Source organism: Lissotriton helveticus, chromosome 7, assembly GCF_964261635.1.
Source record: "Lissotriton helveticus chromosome 7, aLisHel1.1, whole genome shotgun sequence".
NCBI classification, from domain to species: Eukaryota; Metazoa; Chordata; class Amphibia; order Caudata; family Salamandridae; genus Lissotriton; species Lissotriton helveticus.
Window position 1 is genome coordinate 378,249,803 of NC_136068.1, and position 14,932 is coordinate 378,264,734.

Here is a 14,932-nt window from a genome sequence, read left to right on the forward strand (position 1 = left end):
CCCCCAGGGGTCGGCCATCAGCCCCATCCTGTTTTAATGTATATTTACAGCCACTTCTTCTCCTTATCAAATCATTTGGGGTAGAGGTAGTCAATTACACAGACGACACGCAGCTGGCTTTCTCCCTGGAAGGGAAAAATGCAGTCCCGATGGAAACATTCCAAGAATGTATGCGACATACAGCCAGCTGGCTCCGGAAGAACTCCCTACAGTTCAACGCGGAGAAAACAGAGGTGCTGTACTGCGCCCCAGCAGGGCTAACTCAGCTCCGACCGAGGGAGTTCAGGCTGACTCCGAAGGAAGAGTCAGTGCCCCCGTCTGATACATTAAGAAACTTAGGGGTCCTGCTCGACAAAAATTCACAAATGGAGTCACAGGCCAATAGGATAGCTGGCCTGTGCTTCGGTCTCTTGCGGAGGCTGCGTCGACTCCTCCCAATTCTTCCAGATGATAAGCGGTCGTTGGTGGTGAGAAGCATTGTGCTGAGCAGGCTGGACTACTGTAACTCTCTGTATCTGGGGTCCCCTCAGTTTGTCATCGACAGGCTGCAGAGAGTACAGTCGGCAGCAGCCTAGTTGGCTTTAAAGAGGAATCGCAGTGCCTCGTCGTCCCAAGCTTTACGGGACCTGCACTGGTTGCCGGTTAAAGAGAGGGTACTATTTAAGTTTCTATGCATGGTATTCAAGGCAACACATGACCTGGGCCCAGTCCCACTGCAGGGTTGTTTCTCCTGGTACCGGCCACAGAGACCGCTCCGTTCGGCTGCTGCTGGCCTGCTGGAAGTCCCAAGATTCAAGCGGACCAGGCTGGGGGGCAGGGCTTTCCGGGTGGCTGCGGCACGCTTGTGGAATGAGCTTCCTTTGAGTATCAGACGGAGTGAGTCCCTCATGAGTTTCAGAGGTAACCTGAAAACTTGGCTCTTTCTGACCTGCTAGGGTTTTCCCGTGCTCACGTCCTTCCATCTGAGGATGATGATGTAAAATCTAAAGCGCCAGGATACCCGTAGGGTGACAGCATGCGCTATATAAGTACCACATACAATACAATACAATACAATACCAAGAGAGTAAAGCTTTTTAGAATTCCTCTATAAAGAACACTAAGACTGCTGTCCTACATTAGTTTGACAGGCTTAGTGCATAACGACATGAATGCTGCAAGGCAATCTATTCAGACTGTACTAGATTCAGTGGCTACAACAGTTTATGGGTTCAGCTGTCATTCTAAGACATGATTCTTGGATACACCCTTCATGGTATTACCGGAATATTGAAGCCCATATATTAGACAAGAGTTTTGACCGTTATCAGCTTTTTAGGGCTCGCCTGCTGATGCGCTTCAGCGCATAGCTGGCGAAGCTCTATAGGGGCTTATCCAGTGTTTATCCACCACTGGCGATTCCACTGGCGATTCCTTCAAGTGCATGTGCTTTTTAGGTCATTGCGCTTGCGCAAGCCCTAAAAAGCGCGTGCACAATGCCACCAGCCGCCTGCCTGCCTGCCTCGCATTACCACATCAAAGGCAGCCCTCCGAGCGCATTTCTCACCCCCTAATTATTCACGGCCGGCCGGCAGGCACATCAAAGGCTGCTGCTGCCGTGACTCGCATTTCTCCTCCCTCCTCCCCTATCACTGCCCAGGCCGGCCGTACTTTCTCTTTACAAGGGCGCCCATTCCTGAATCACTTGAAATCTCTCCACATTATTTGCATTTTGTTAATTAAAAAAATTAACTTCAACACAGCGTTGCACATTTTTCTCGACTTCGGAAGGATGAGTCCCAATCTCATTTGTACAAAGTGTTGTAATGGGATTATTGGAGAGTTAGAGAAACGTGCTCACAAGTTACATTTTTATGCAAATCATCTGAGTAAATAAACAATAGCATGGTGCCGTTTGCGTCCTTGACTTGATCTGGTTTTTATTTTTATTTTGCTATTATTCTCACAAAGGCTAAGAAGGTCTGCCTACTTTAGTATTAAGTGCTATACGTCGCATAAGCAACAGCTAACCATTCACTCACCCACGCAACGCCACTCACCCATGCAACGCCACTCACCCACGCAACGCCACTCACCCACGCAACGCCACTCACCCACGCAACGCCACTCACCCACGCAACACCACTCACACACGCAACGCCACTCACACACGCAACGCCACTCACACACGCAACGCCACTCACACGCAACGCCACTCACACACGCAACGCCACTCACACACGCAACGCCACACACACACGCAACGCCACACACACACGCAACGCCACACACACATGCAACGCCACACACACATGCAACGCCACACACACATGCAACGCCACTCACACATGCAACGCCACTCACACATGCAACGCCACTCACACATGCAACGCCACTCAACCACGCAACGCCACTCACCCACGCAACGCCACTCACCCACGCAACGCCACTCACCCACGCAACGCCACTCACCCACGCAACACCACTCACCCACGCAACACCACTCACACACGCAACGCCACTCACACACGCAACGCCACTCACACACGCAACGCCACTCACACACGCAACGCCACACACACACGCAACGCCACACACACACGCAACGCCACACACACATGCAACGCCACTCACACATGCAACGCCACTCACACATGCAACGCCACTCACACATGCAACGCCACTCAACCACGCAACGCCACTCACACACGCAACGCCACTCAACCACGCAACGCCACTCACCCACGCAACGCCACTCAGCCACGCAACGCCACTCAGCCACGCAACGCCACTCACCCACGCAACGCCACTCACCCACGCAACGCCACTCACCCACGCAACGCCACTCACCCACGCAACGCCACTCACCCACGCAACGCCACTCACACACGCAACGCCACTCACACGCAACGCCACACACACACGCAACGCCACACACACACGCAACGCCACACACACACGCAACGCCACACACACACGCAACGCCACACACACATGCAACGCCACTCACACATGCAACGCCACTCACACATGCAACGCCACTCACACATGCAACGCCACTCAACCACGCAACGCCACTCACACACGCAACGCCACTCAACCACGCAACGCCACTCACCCACGCAACGCCACTCAGCCACGCAACGCCACTCAGCCACGCAACGCCACTCAGCCACGCAACGCCACTCAGCCACGCAACGCCACTCAGCCACGCAACGCCACTCAGCCACGCAACGCCACTCACACACGCAACGCCACTCACACACGCAACGCCACACACACACGCAACGCCACACACACACGCAACGCCACACACACACGCAACGCCACACACACATGCAACGCCACTCACACATGCAACGCCACTCACACATGCAACGCCACTCACACATGCAACGCCACTCACACATGCAACGCCACTCAACCACGCAACGCCACTCAACCACGCAACGCCACTCACCCACGCAACGCCACTCACCCACGCAACGCCACTCACCCACGCAACGCCACTCACCCACGCAACGCCACTCACCCACGCAACGCCACTCACCCACGCAACGCCACTCACCCACGCAACGCCACTCAGCCACGCAACGCCACACACACACGCAACGCCACACACACACGCAACGCCACACACACACGCAATGCCACACACACACGCAATGCCACACACACACGCAACGCCACTCACACACGCAACGCCACTCACACACGCAACGCCACTCACACACGCAACGCCACTCACACATGCAACGCCACTCACACACGCAACGCCACTCACACACGCAACGCCACTCACACACGCAACGCCACTCACACACGCAACGCCACTCACACACGCAACGCCACTCACCCACGCAACGCCACTCACCCACGCAACGCCACTCACCCACGCAACGCCACTCACCCACGCAACGCCACTCACCCACGCAACGCCACTCACCCACGCAACGCCACTCACACACGCAACGCCACACACACACGCAACGCCACACACACACGCAACGCCACACACACACGCAACGCCACACACACACGCAACGCCACACACACACGCAACGCCACTCACCCACGCAACGCCACTCACCCACGCAACGCCACTCACCCACGCAACGCCACTCACCCACGCAACGCCACTCACCCACGCAACGCCACTCACCCACGCAACGCCACTCACCCACGCAACGCCACTCACCCACGCAACGCCACTCACCCACGCAACGCCACTCACCCACGCAACGCCACTCACCCACGCAACGCCACACACCCACGCAACGCCACACACACACGCAACGCCACACACACACGCAACGCCACTCACACACGCAACGCCACTCACACACGCAACGCCACTCACACACGCAACGCCACTCACACACGCAACGCCACTCACACACGCAACGCCACTCACCCACGCAACGCCACTCACCCACGCAACGCCACTCACCCACGCAACGCCACTCACCCACGCAACGCCACTCACCCACGCAACGCCACTCACCCACGCAACGCCACACACACACGCAACGCCACACACACACGCAACGCCACACACACACGCAACGCCACACACACACGCAACGCCACACACACACGCAACGCCACACACACACGCAACGCCACACACACACGCAACGCCACACACCCACGCAACGCCGCTCACCCACGCAACGCCGCTCACCCACGCAACGCCGCTCACCCACGCAACGCCGCTCACCCACGCAACGCCGCTCACCCACGCAACGCCGCTCACCCACGCAACGCCGCTCACCCACGCAACGCCGCTCACCCACGCAACGCCGCTCAGCCACGCAACGCCGCTCAGCCACGCAACGCCGCTCACCCACGCAACGCCACTCACCCACGCAACGCCACTCACCCACGCAACGCCACTCATCCACGCAACGCCACTCATCCACGCAACGCCACTCATCCATATGCAAAACGAAAAATGTCAAACTCTTCTATTGCGAGACCTATTGCATTTTCAATGCTTGTTAGAGAGGAGGCTGATTTGTCCCTTGAGATGGTAAAGCAGAGCAGGGCAATGGAATGCACTCTAGGATTGGCTTTGCCCTCCAAAAGAATTCTATTGGAAGTACAGGAGCATCTATGTTAAAGGCACAAATCTGGGCATTAACAAATACCGCAACACTTTCAACAACAACAGGAACACTTTTTTCTACTCTTCCATATGAGGAGATTGTGCAGAGGTCATCATCCTAATTTTCCTCCTCCTTTGCACACACTACAAAGTCTTCCTGAATTCTGTTTCCCCGAAGAAGCAGAGTTTCCAGTGGGTAGATGGGCGACCTCCTGTTTTCCTCAAAGCCAGATAATAATGTGAAACTAGTGATTCCATCAGATCATTTTTGAGACTGACAACCATTCTTCCCCAAATTTCCCCTTACCAAATCAAAACCTCCTTGATGAAAGAGGCCATATATTTTCATAAAAACAGAAAAGGAAGGGTTGTTATTGTTGTTAGTTTTTAATAGTGAAGAAGGATGAGGGCCTACAGTGATCAGTGACCTCCTAGTTCTCAACAGCTTTTTCAGAAAATAGAAAGTCAAAATTGGGACCCTAATCTAAATTCTGTGCACACTTCTAACCCAGGACTGGTTAGGCTTGTTGAACTGGCAAGATGCCTATTTGCATGTGCTCATGTGTCTCCAGTATATAAAGTATTTGAGATTCACCTGGGGTATCTTCATCTGCAGTTAGTGATACTCCCGTTTCGACTATTTACTGGTCTTCGGGAGTTCTTCATTTCAGCAGTGGTAGCCCATTTAATGAGACAACTTTCAGTTTGCTGCTGTCTTTTGCACAAGCTAGGATTTTCAATAAACCAAGAGAAGTCCTGTTAGTTGCCCAGCCGACAGATTTAGTACATAGCACACAGACTTTGGACACTTGTCAGTGGAAAGCCCTAATGCGTGAAACTGCATTTGCTAACATTCAAACAATGGTTGCAGAGTTCTCAGAGATCCTTCTCATCCATAGGGTCTGCATTTGGATGAGAGGGCTCCAAGAGGCACTAGAGGGTTAGTGGAACCAGTTTTCTACTATCTGTTGAAAAGTGAACAAGTTAATGTTGACAAGAGAACCATCCTTTCTTCCTTCAAGCGATGGTAGCTGATCTAGAGGACAATATGCTTAACTCTCTGTTGTCCCATGATAATCTTTTGAAGTAAATGACTGATTGTTACTCTGAAATCTTAATGTCTGTAAAAGTACTTGCCTGGAACTCAAGTTTTTAATTCTTTTTTCTGTGACTTACTAAGTGAGATATTCTCCAGTCGACCATGCACCAGTAGTTTACTCTGGCAGATAGGTTTTGCATTTTGGTGCTCTACTTTGGCAGAAACTTCTGTCATTATTCAGTTCATCATGAACTTGGCTAAGAAGGTGTGCATATTGGCCCAGTAAATCTTTACGTGGCTGCCACTTCAGCATGTCTGTATCTGCCAGATATGGGATCAATTTGCATGTTGCCATTTGCTTCTTGGTTCCTGAAGGTATTACAGAAAAAGTATGCTTCAATCCCATATTATGTAAGTGACTTGGATTTACACTTGTTATCTTTCTTAATGGAGTAAACAAAAAAGTGGTGGGTGGAATGCTTAAATTAAAGTCATTCACTGGTAATTACGTGGGCCGCATTCCAGTCCAGTAATACTTTTGCCCACCATGTTACCGCAGATTAGACTTAGTTCTTGTGGTTTGAAACTTTTGCAGTGCTGTTAATCCTGTTGCTGGTTGCTCAAGCTCATATTGTCAGTCTCTCTTGTCCTGCTGTCTTTACCCTATATGAGTCGCAATTCAGGACCTGTGTTGATTGGGTTCTTTGTCTTCGCATGCTCTGATGGTCACAAAGTGCACCGATAGAGAGTCAGAAACTTCCGGCCACCCAGCATTCCCACAAGTCTCCCGATAAAAATGATACCTCACTTGTGGGGGTATGCCTAGTGCCTGCGACAGAAAACGGGTCAAAAAGCATCGTGGATACATCACATTTCTCCACTGAAATCTGACCCTTTTTTTCCATGTGCCTAGCTGTGGATTTAGGGCCCTAGCTCAGCCGGCACCTAGGGAAACCTAGTATACCTGTACCATTTTGATAACTAGACACCGAGAATCTCTTACCCAGAATCCCTTGCAAACTTCAAATGTTTGTTTAAAAAAAAAAATGTTCCTCACATTTCTGTGATGAAAAGTTCTGGAATCTGTGGAGAGCCAGAAACTTCCAGCCACCCACCCTTCACCCAAGTCTCCCAATGAAAATGGTACCTTAATTGTGTGTGTAGGCCACAATCTTGGACTTCCTCCTCTGCCTCGGACGTCTTGTCTAAGTCTTCATCTTCTCTATTGGATGTCGACTGGAAGTAGTTTGGTATTTTGGGGAAGAAGATTTATTTTGTTAGTTAAGATGACCCTCCGCTCTTGTAAAGTTATATGCCTGCTGGCCAGTTACACCCATGGTGTTTAGGAGATGGTGCAGGTGCTTGCCCTGCTTTTTCCTGATCTTGTGAGTGGCTGCTTGTTGAAGTGAGTAGTGATGGATTTCCATGGTCCATGGGTACAGTGTCTCCTCACCGTAGAGATAGGTTTAGTGACTCTGCTGTCCCAAAGGCTGCCCAGGCTGACATGCTGGATGTACCCTTTGAATGATCACATCAGTTCGGAGCAGGAACTGAGCACATATTTCATAGACACAGATGAGGGTACATTACTCCCCTGTTCAGGTAGCTAAGTTATGGAGGATGCAATGGGAGCGCCAGTTCTTTGATGGCTAGGCTGCATAAAAGACACACTTCTTTTGAATATGTGGCATCCTCTCAAGCATTGCCTTGAGCTGGTGAGGACTGTTGTATCTTGGAGCCCCTGAAATGACTTTGATGGGTAAGGGAAAAAAGGGCGAGAACTGGTAGCAGAGTACTAGATAGTGCCATATATTGCTTTATCAAAGGGGATGATGGACGGAGCGTTTGAGCAAATCAAACACTCACACCCAGTCAACTGATCTGGGTTTAATCCATCACCATTCTTTAGCTAACTCCACCACGCCAGTTCAGACATGGCCATATGCAAATCAGTCTGACCCTGTGCCTCATGGTAACAGTCCAGTCCGAACTGCCAAGCCATGTCTTCCCTGGATCGGAAACAAGCATCCTGGGACTGGTTTCGGATTCATAATCCTCATCAGCCAGGCTTTCTTGAATCCAGTGGTAGAGTGAGCAAGGGACCCTCGTCTGGGCATACCCTGCCAACTTAGGGCGAACAAGGCGATACCAAAGGAGATGATGACGGAACGTTTGGGCAAATCAAACACTCACCCCCAGTCGACTGATCTGTGTTTAATCCATCACCATTCTTTAGATAACTCCACCACGCCAGTTCAGACATGGCCATATGCAAATCAGTCTGACCCTGTCCCTCATGGGAACAGTCCAGCCCGAACTGCCAAGCCATGTCTTCCCTGAACCGGAATCAAGCATCCTGGGACCGGTTTCAGATTCATAATCCTCATCAGCCAGGCTATCTTGAATCCAGTGGTAGAGTGAGCAAGGTACCCACGTCTGGGCATACCCTGCCAACTTAGGGCAAACTGAGCACATCTTTCATAGACACAGATGAGGGTACATTACTCCCCTGTTCAGGTAGCTAGCTTCTCCTATACATAAGTTATGGAGGATGTAATGGGAGCCGTCAGTTCTTTAAAGGCTAGGCTGCATAAAAGACCCACTTCTTTTGAATATGTGTCATGCTCTCAAGCATTGCCTTGAGCTGGTGAGAACTGTTGTATCTTGGAGCCCCTGAAATGACTTTGATGGATAAGGGAAAAAAGGGCGAGAACTGGTAGCAGAGTACTAGATAGTGCCATATATTGCTTTATGACATCACTTGTCGACCCAGGGGAGCTATTGCAATCTTTCTGGATCCAATGTTGTGCCTGAGGGTGAGTTGAGGTGAGAAATATGCAGATAGATAAAGTAGCCTATAAAAAGGGTATTACTGAGGGTAACTTTCTTTTTTAGATAGTTCTTAACAGTGAAAACATGCTGTGTGAATGGTTTTCAAAGAACCCTTATGAAGGACTTTGGACTCAAACTACAAGAGTTATACCTGCTACTTCAGCGCTTGTAAGACGATTTCCAAATCAGTGATTTAGTCTCAGTTTACATTTTCTCCAGCATTTCGGCCTTGCTTCAGAAGAGTGAAAGTATTCTCAATTCGGCAGAGCGGTACTGCAATCTTCCCTGGTGTAAAGTTCCTAAGCCAGATCCTAAACCTCCTCAGCATGTATTGCTTTGGGAGCAGTTCTTTTGAAAAATCCAAGGAGCAAGTACCTTGGAAGAACAAGTTACTTACCTTTGGTGACATGCTTTCTGATGGACACAGTAGCTTCTGCTGCTTCCTTATGATCCTTCATTCTCCAGAAGTGGCATTTGGAGATTGCTTTAGTTTTAAATAACGTGAGGACTCTGGTTCGATAACTGTACAACACCTAAATAAATTCAACTATGTGCCATTTGTAGGATGAGCTTTTAAAAATATTTTATTGAGAGTATTTTTACATTGTTAATCAGGATTTTTATCTGCTGTTTATTGGATCAGTGTGGCATGTTTGGTTTTGATGTTTTGGAGTATCACAAGTTAGTCGCTGTATTATTTACACCGTACCCACTGCAGCAAGTTGCGACAAAGCAAAAAGTCTGGCATTGACTGCCAGCCTTTTTAGGTCGAGTAATTTTAATTACTCGAAACCTATTACATCTGAACCAAAGTCTCTTGAACCAGCCGGATTTCCTACAATGCATGTTGTGCACTCGAGCATGAAGCTTCCCCAGGCGCGCGCTTGGCCTCGCACACCACTGTGGAAAATTAGTACGGTTTGGTAAACATTATCTGCGCCATCTTGCCTTTTCCCCTGATGCCACACTTTTTGTCGTGCGCATCCGCCATTTTAGGTGCCTCGATCAGAACCACCCTCTGCACGCCACTAACCCCCAGCACAGCTCTCAACCTCGCAGGCATCCCCCCCCCGCTCTCACATGCCCTGGGTCATAAACCCCTCTTCAGCGCAGCTCTGCCTCGGAATCCCATCCTGTTCCCAGCGCAACACCTCCCTTCATTCCTTTCATGATCCCAGGCCCTTTGATACAAACCCCCTTTTCCTGTGTGCCCGTTTGTCTTCCTCGTTCCCAGGCCGCCACCTGGCTCTGCTGATACTGTTTATTGCCCCCCCCCGTACAGTAGGAAGCTTCCCCCCATTAAAGGACCCTCGAATTGATCAAAGCCCCCACCCTATGAGATCCGATCAACCCCACGCACTCCGTGAATCGGCGGAATGTCCAGCTGCGCGATAATCATCACCTGTTGTGACTGGGGTGGGGACTTCAACTGTAAATGTGTGTGGGAACGGGCCTGAAGGGGAGATTCCGAGGATGTCCTTTCATACTTCAAAGCATTGCAAGAATGTGTTACCTGCAATAAAGATCATAAACCTGTGTATAAGAGGCCAGGCCTCAGAGATGCGGTTAGAGCACCTCGTGACGATACTTGCTGTCCGAACTGATGTGTTCTCCTCCGGAGAGAATAAACCCTTGTTTCCTGCCTTCCAGTCTCCAGCGCCTGCCTCTTCATTGATTAATATTTTGTTTATTTATAAAATTTTTAATGCGCAAACAAATACCCGAAGGTGTCTCGGCGCAGGTGTGGGCTAGCAGGACCGCAGCAACAAAATTCACTGGTTAAACAACCATGTCTTTAGGAGTCTCCGGAAACTCATCAGGTTGGGGGCATGTTTGATATTTAATGGCAGTAGGTTCCAGAGTTTTGGTGTAGCAACCAGGAAACGTCTGTCTCCCCAGGTTACCGTCCTAGTGCGAGGTACTGGTAAAAGGCAGGTGTTAGCAGATCTAAGGGACCTTGTAAGGATGTACAACTGAAAGGCCTCGGTCAAAAACTTGGGTCCAACACCGTGCACTGCTTTATAGGCAATGCAGAGGGCCTTGAATGTAATTCGACTCTCCACTCTAAGCCAATGAAGCTGGCGAATGGCGAGAGTGGTGGGCGAGGGATGTGTAAAAGAATTCTGGCAGCCGCATTCTGCACTGACTGTAGTTTGGACAGGACAGATTTCTGGGAATTCAAAAAAAGAGCATTTCCATAGTCCGTTTTAGAGAATACCAAGGTGGTAACTAGGGTCTTCCCTGCTGAGATGGGAAGGTAAGGTAACAGTTTCTTAATTTTCTTTAGAATAAAGAAGGCAGAGGAGACAACCTTGTTGACATGGAGGTTGAATGTTAGCTTGCTGTCAAAGATGACTCCAAGATTCCTCGCTTTTTCAACTGGGACAGGTGGAAGGCCGAGTTGGTTGGGCCACCATGTGGAGGACCATTCTGGGGAAAGATTACCAAAGGTCATAACCTCGGTTTTATCCGAGTTAAGCCTCAGGCAATTGGAAGACATCCACAAACTAACATCAAGCATAGCCTCCTGGAAATTAGCTGCCACCGCTGTGCCATTCTTGTGGATCGCCAGCACCAGTTGGGTGTCATCTGCGTAAGATGTTAATCTGACCCCATGGGCCTTTATTACCCTCGCTAAGTCCGCTACGTAGATGTTAAATAACGTGGGACTTAGCGAGGAGCCCTGTGGTACGCCACAAGGTATTGCAGAGACGGGGGAATAGAAATTACCCAACTTAACAGTCTGGGTGCGGTCGGCCAAGAAAGATGAAATAAGATCTTTGGCCAAACCGTTTATCCCCAGCGCTGTGACACGGTCGACCAGAATAGCATTGTCGACCGTGTCAAATGCTGCGGACAGATCCAGCAGAATCAAAATGGCCGCACCTCCCTGGTCCATAATGGCTCTTATTTCATCGGAAGCTTTTATTAAAGCAGTCTCGTTCCATGTCCTTTCCTGAAACCAAACTGCGTTTCGTCCAAGAGTTGGTGGGTGTCGACGAATTCTGAGAGTTGTTCGTTCATCAGAGCTTTGCAAATTTTGGCAGGAAAAGGGAGACAGGCAATTGGTCTATAACTAGCCGATGCAGTAGGGTCCAGGGAGGGCTTCTTTAGAAGAGGCTTAATAACAGCCTTTTTCCATGGAGCGGGATACTCGCCAGTTTGAAAGGCAGTGTTGCAAATTTCCATAAGCGGGTAAGATATTACCTTACTTAGGTTGGCCATCACTGAGGGAGGACAGGGATCCAAGGGGGATCCAGACTTAGTGGTGGAAATGAGTCTGCAGATTTGGTCTTGTGTGATAGAGCCAAATGACAGGAGGGGGTCATAGTTCCTGTAGGATATTTCCTTGCTGCTAACAGTAGGTCTAATCCCTGCCTCCCCACCAAAAGATGCATAAATATCTGCCACTTTGGTGATAAAAAAAGTGGACAGAGCATTGCAAAAAGGTTGGGAAGGTTCAACTCCAATGCCAGAGAGAGGGGTGGATAGAGAGGTAACCACTGAGAATAGTTCTCTGGCCGAGTTCTTAGCATTCTCTATTTGAGTGGAGAAAAAGACCATTTTCCGAGCAATGATAGCCCTTTTGTATATAGTTAGAGCATCTTTGTAGGATTGCTTAGCTATGGGGCAATAAGACTTCCTCCAGTGTCTTTCTAAGTTCCTACAGTGTTGTAGGTGAAGCCTAAGCTCTTCTGTGTACCATGGCGCCGACGGGGAAGCTCTATTAGGTCGAATAGATTGTTCCGGGGCTACTTGATCAGCAGCATTCCTAATCCAGTCATGGAACTCAGAGGCTGTGGGGACAGAGTTGAATCCTCTGGTGAGGGACGATAGTGTCAGAATATCTGCCATGTTGGGGATGTCAGCATTCTTCCAGGCACGGATTCCTGTCCTACTGGGTGGCCTGGACAAGGAAGGATTGACTGGGCGAGTGTAGATGCCAAAAATAATGGCTCTGTGGTCAGTCCACGTGAGAGGTAGGATATCTAATATAGAGATAAGGGGATTATTGGTGAATACACCATCCAGTGTGTGTCCCGCCTGATGGGTGATTCCCTTTACCAGTTGTCGAAGTCCTAAGGTTAGGAAATCAGCAGTGAGTAGCATAGTATCATGGTTTGCCTGCTCTTCCAACGGGAAGTTGAAATCTCCCAGTATCGTATAATCGGATGAGCCTATGATGTAGTCGTTTAGCTCCGAGAGGGACTCCAGAAAGTAGCTCCGAGACCCAGGGGGACGGTATAGCAGGATACCTTTGAAGGTTTGCTTGCAGTTGATATTAATAGCAAATATTTCCGCCTCACATTTAGTGGATGGAATCGGCTCAAGCGTAGTGCGAAACTGATTTTTATAAATAATAGCAAGTCCTCCCCCCCCTTCCTGTTTGTCTGTCACGTCTCGCGACACTGTAGCCGTCAGGGGTAGCTTGACAAAAATCTGGTCCCGAGCCCGCATCTCCCCAAGTTTCGGTGACAAACAGCAAGTCGAGATCGTGAGCAATAATAAACTCACTGATATCCAAGCTGTGACATGGGAGAGAGCGAGTATTGATGAGCGCTGCGCGGCAGCCCTGAAAAGGAATGATGGTCATATCCTGATGGCATCTATTTGAAAGGGGATCTAAAATAGATAGGTCAGATAAGAGAGGGGGGGGGCAGTTGATATTGACACCCAGTGCATGGGGCAGGGGCAGCGCCCACAGCAGAGGGGGGAGGTAAAGAAATACAAAGGTGGTTAGCCAAGCCAGGGTTCAACTGTCGGAGTTGCATTGGGGAATAGCACAAAGGAAGGCCAGGGGTCATGGCCCTGGGCCGTGTCCGGTCGCGGACGGGCGCAGATGGGCTTGGCTTAGGCGCGGATTCGGCGCGCGTCCGGCGCGCCCGCTGCGCCAGCCCGCTGCGCCGTCTGATCATAGTGATAGTATTATAGGTTGTGAGGAGGGTGGGAGGCCAGCGCGACTAGAGCGCAGCCCCAGCCACACCAAAGATGGCGCCCGCCGTCGCCTACAGCCGGCTGAAGAAACGGCTGGGCGAGGCAGGGAGCAGGATCGAAAAGATGTGTAAGAGGTGTCAGTGTGCCTCGTTCAAATTCCCCAGTTAGCTAGATAGTTTAAAAGCCCCCCAGCAACAAATTAGTATCAACAATAAAAGCGGTTCTAAAAATGATTTTTAGATCAATCATTCACCAGAGAACATGAATCACGGTCCGCGCTAGCTCGCAGCCCTAGTCTCTCGGTAGGGAGAGCTCTGAAAGGCAGCGAGGCGGATCCTAAACCCGGCTAAATAGCCAGGGAGGGCGGGAGGCCAGCGCGACTAGAGCGCAGCCCCAGCCACACCAAAGATGGCGCCCGCCGTCGCCTACAGCCGGCTGAAGAAACGGCTGGGCGAGGCAGGGAGCAGGATCGAAAAGATGTGTAAGAGGTGTCAGTGTGCCTCGTTCAAATTCCCCAGTTAGCTAGATAGTTTAAAAGCCCCCCAGCAACAAATTAGTATCAACAATAAAAGCGGTTCTAAAAATGATTTTTAGATCAATCATTCACCAGAGAACATGAATCACGGTCCGCGCTAGCTCGCAGCCCTAGTCTCTCGGTAGGGAGAGCTCTGAAAGGCAGCGAGGCGGATCCTAAACCCGGCTAAATAGCCAGGGAGGGCGGGAGGCCAGCGCGACTAGAGCGCAGCCCCAGCCACACCAAAGATGGCGCCCGCCGTCGCCTACAGCCGGCTGAAGAAACGGCTGGGCGAGGCAGGGAGCAGGATCGAAAAGATGTGTAAGAGGTGTCAGTGTGCCTCGTTCAAATTCCCCAGTTAGCTAGATAGTTTAAAAGCCCCCCAGCAACAAATTAGTATCAACAATAAAAGCAGTTCTAAAAATGATTTTTAGATCAATCATTCACCAGAGAACATGAATCACGGTCCGCGCTAGCTCGCAGCCCTAGTCTCTCGGTAGGGAGAGCTCTTGTGGGTTAAAGAGGC

At 50.2% G+C, this 14,932-nt stretch overlaps 1 protein-coding gene across 1 annotated transcript in view; it reads left to right on the forward strand.

Moving 5' to 3' along the window:
• Window positions 1-14,932, forward strand: part of UQCC1 (ubiquinol-cytochrome c reductase complex assembly factor 1) — a 486,967-nt gene that overhangs the window by 173,041 nt on the left and 298,994 nt on the right. The gene's annotated exons all lie outside the window — the stretch shown is intronic.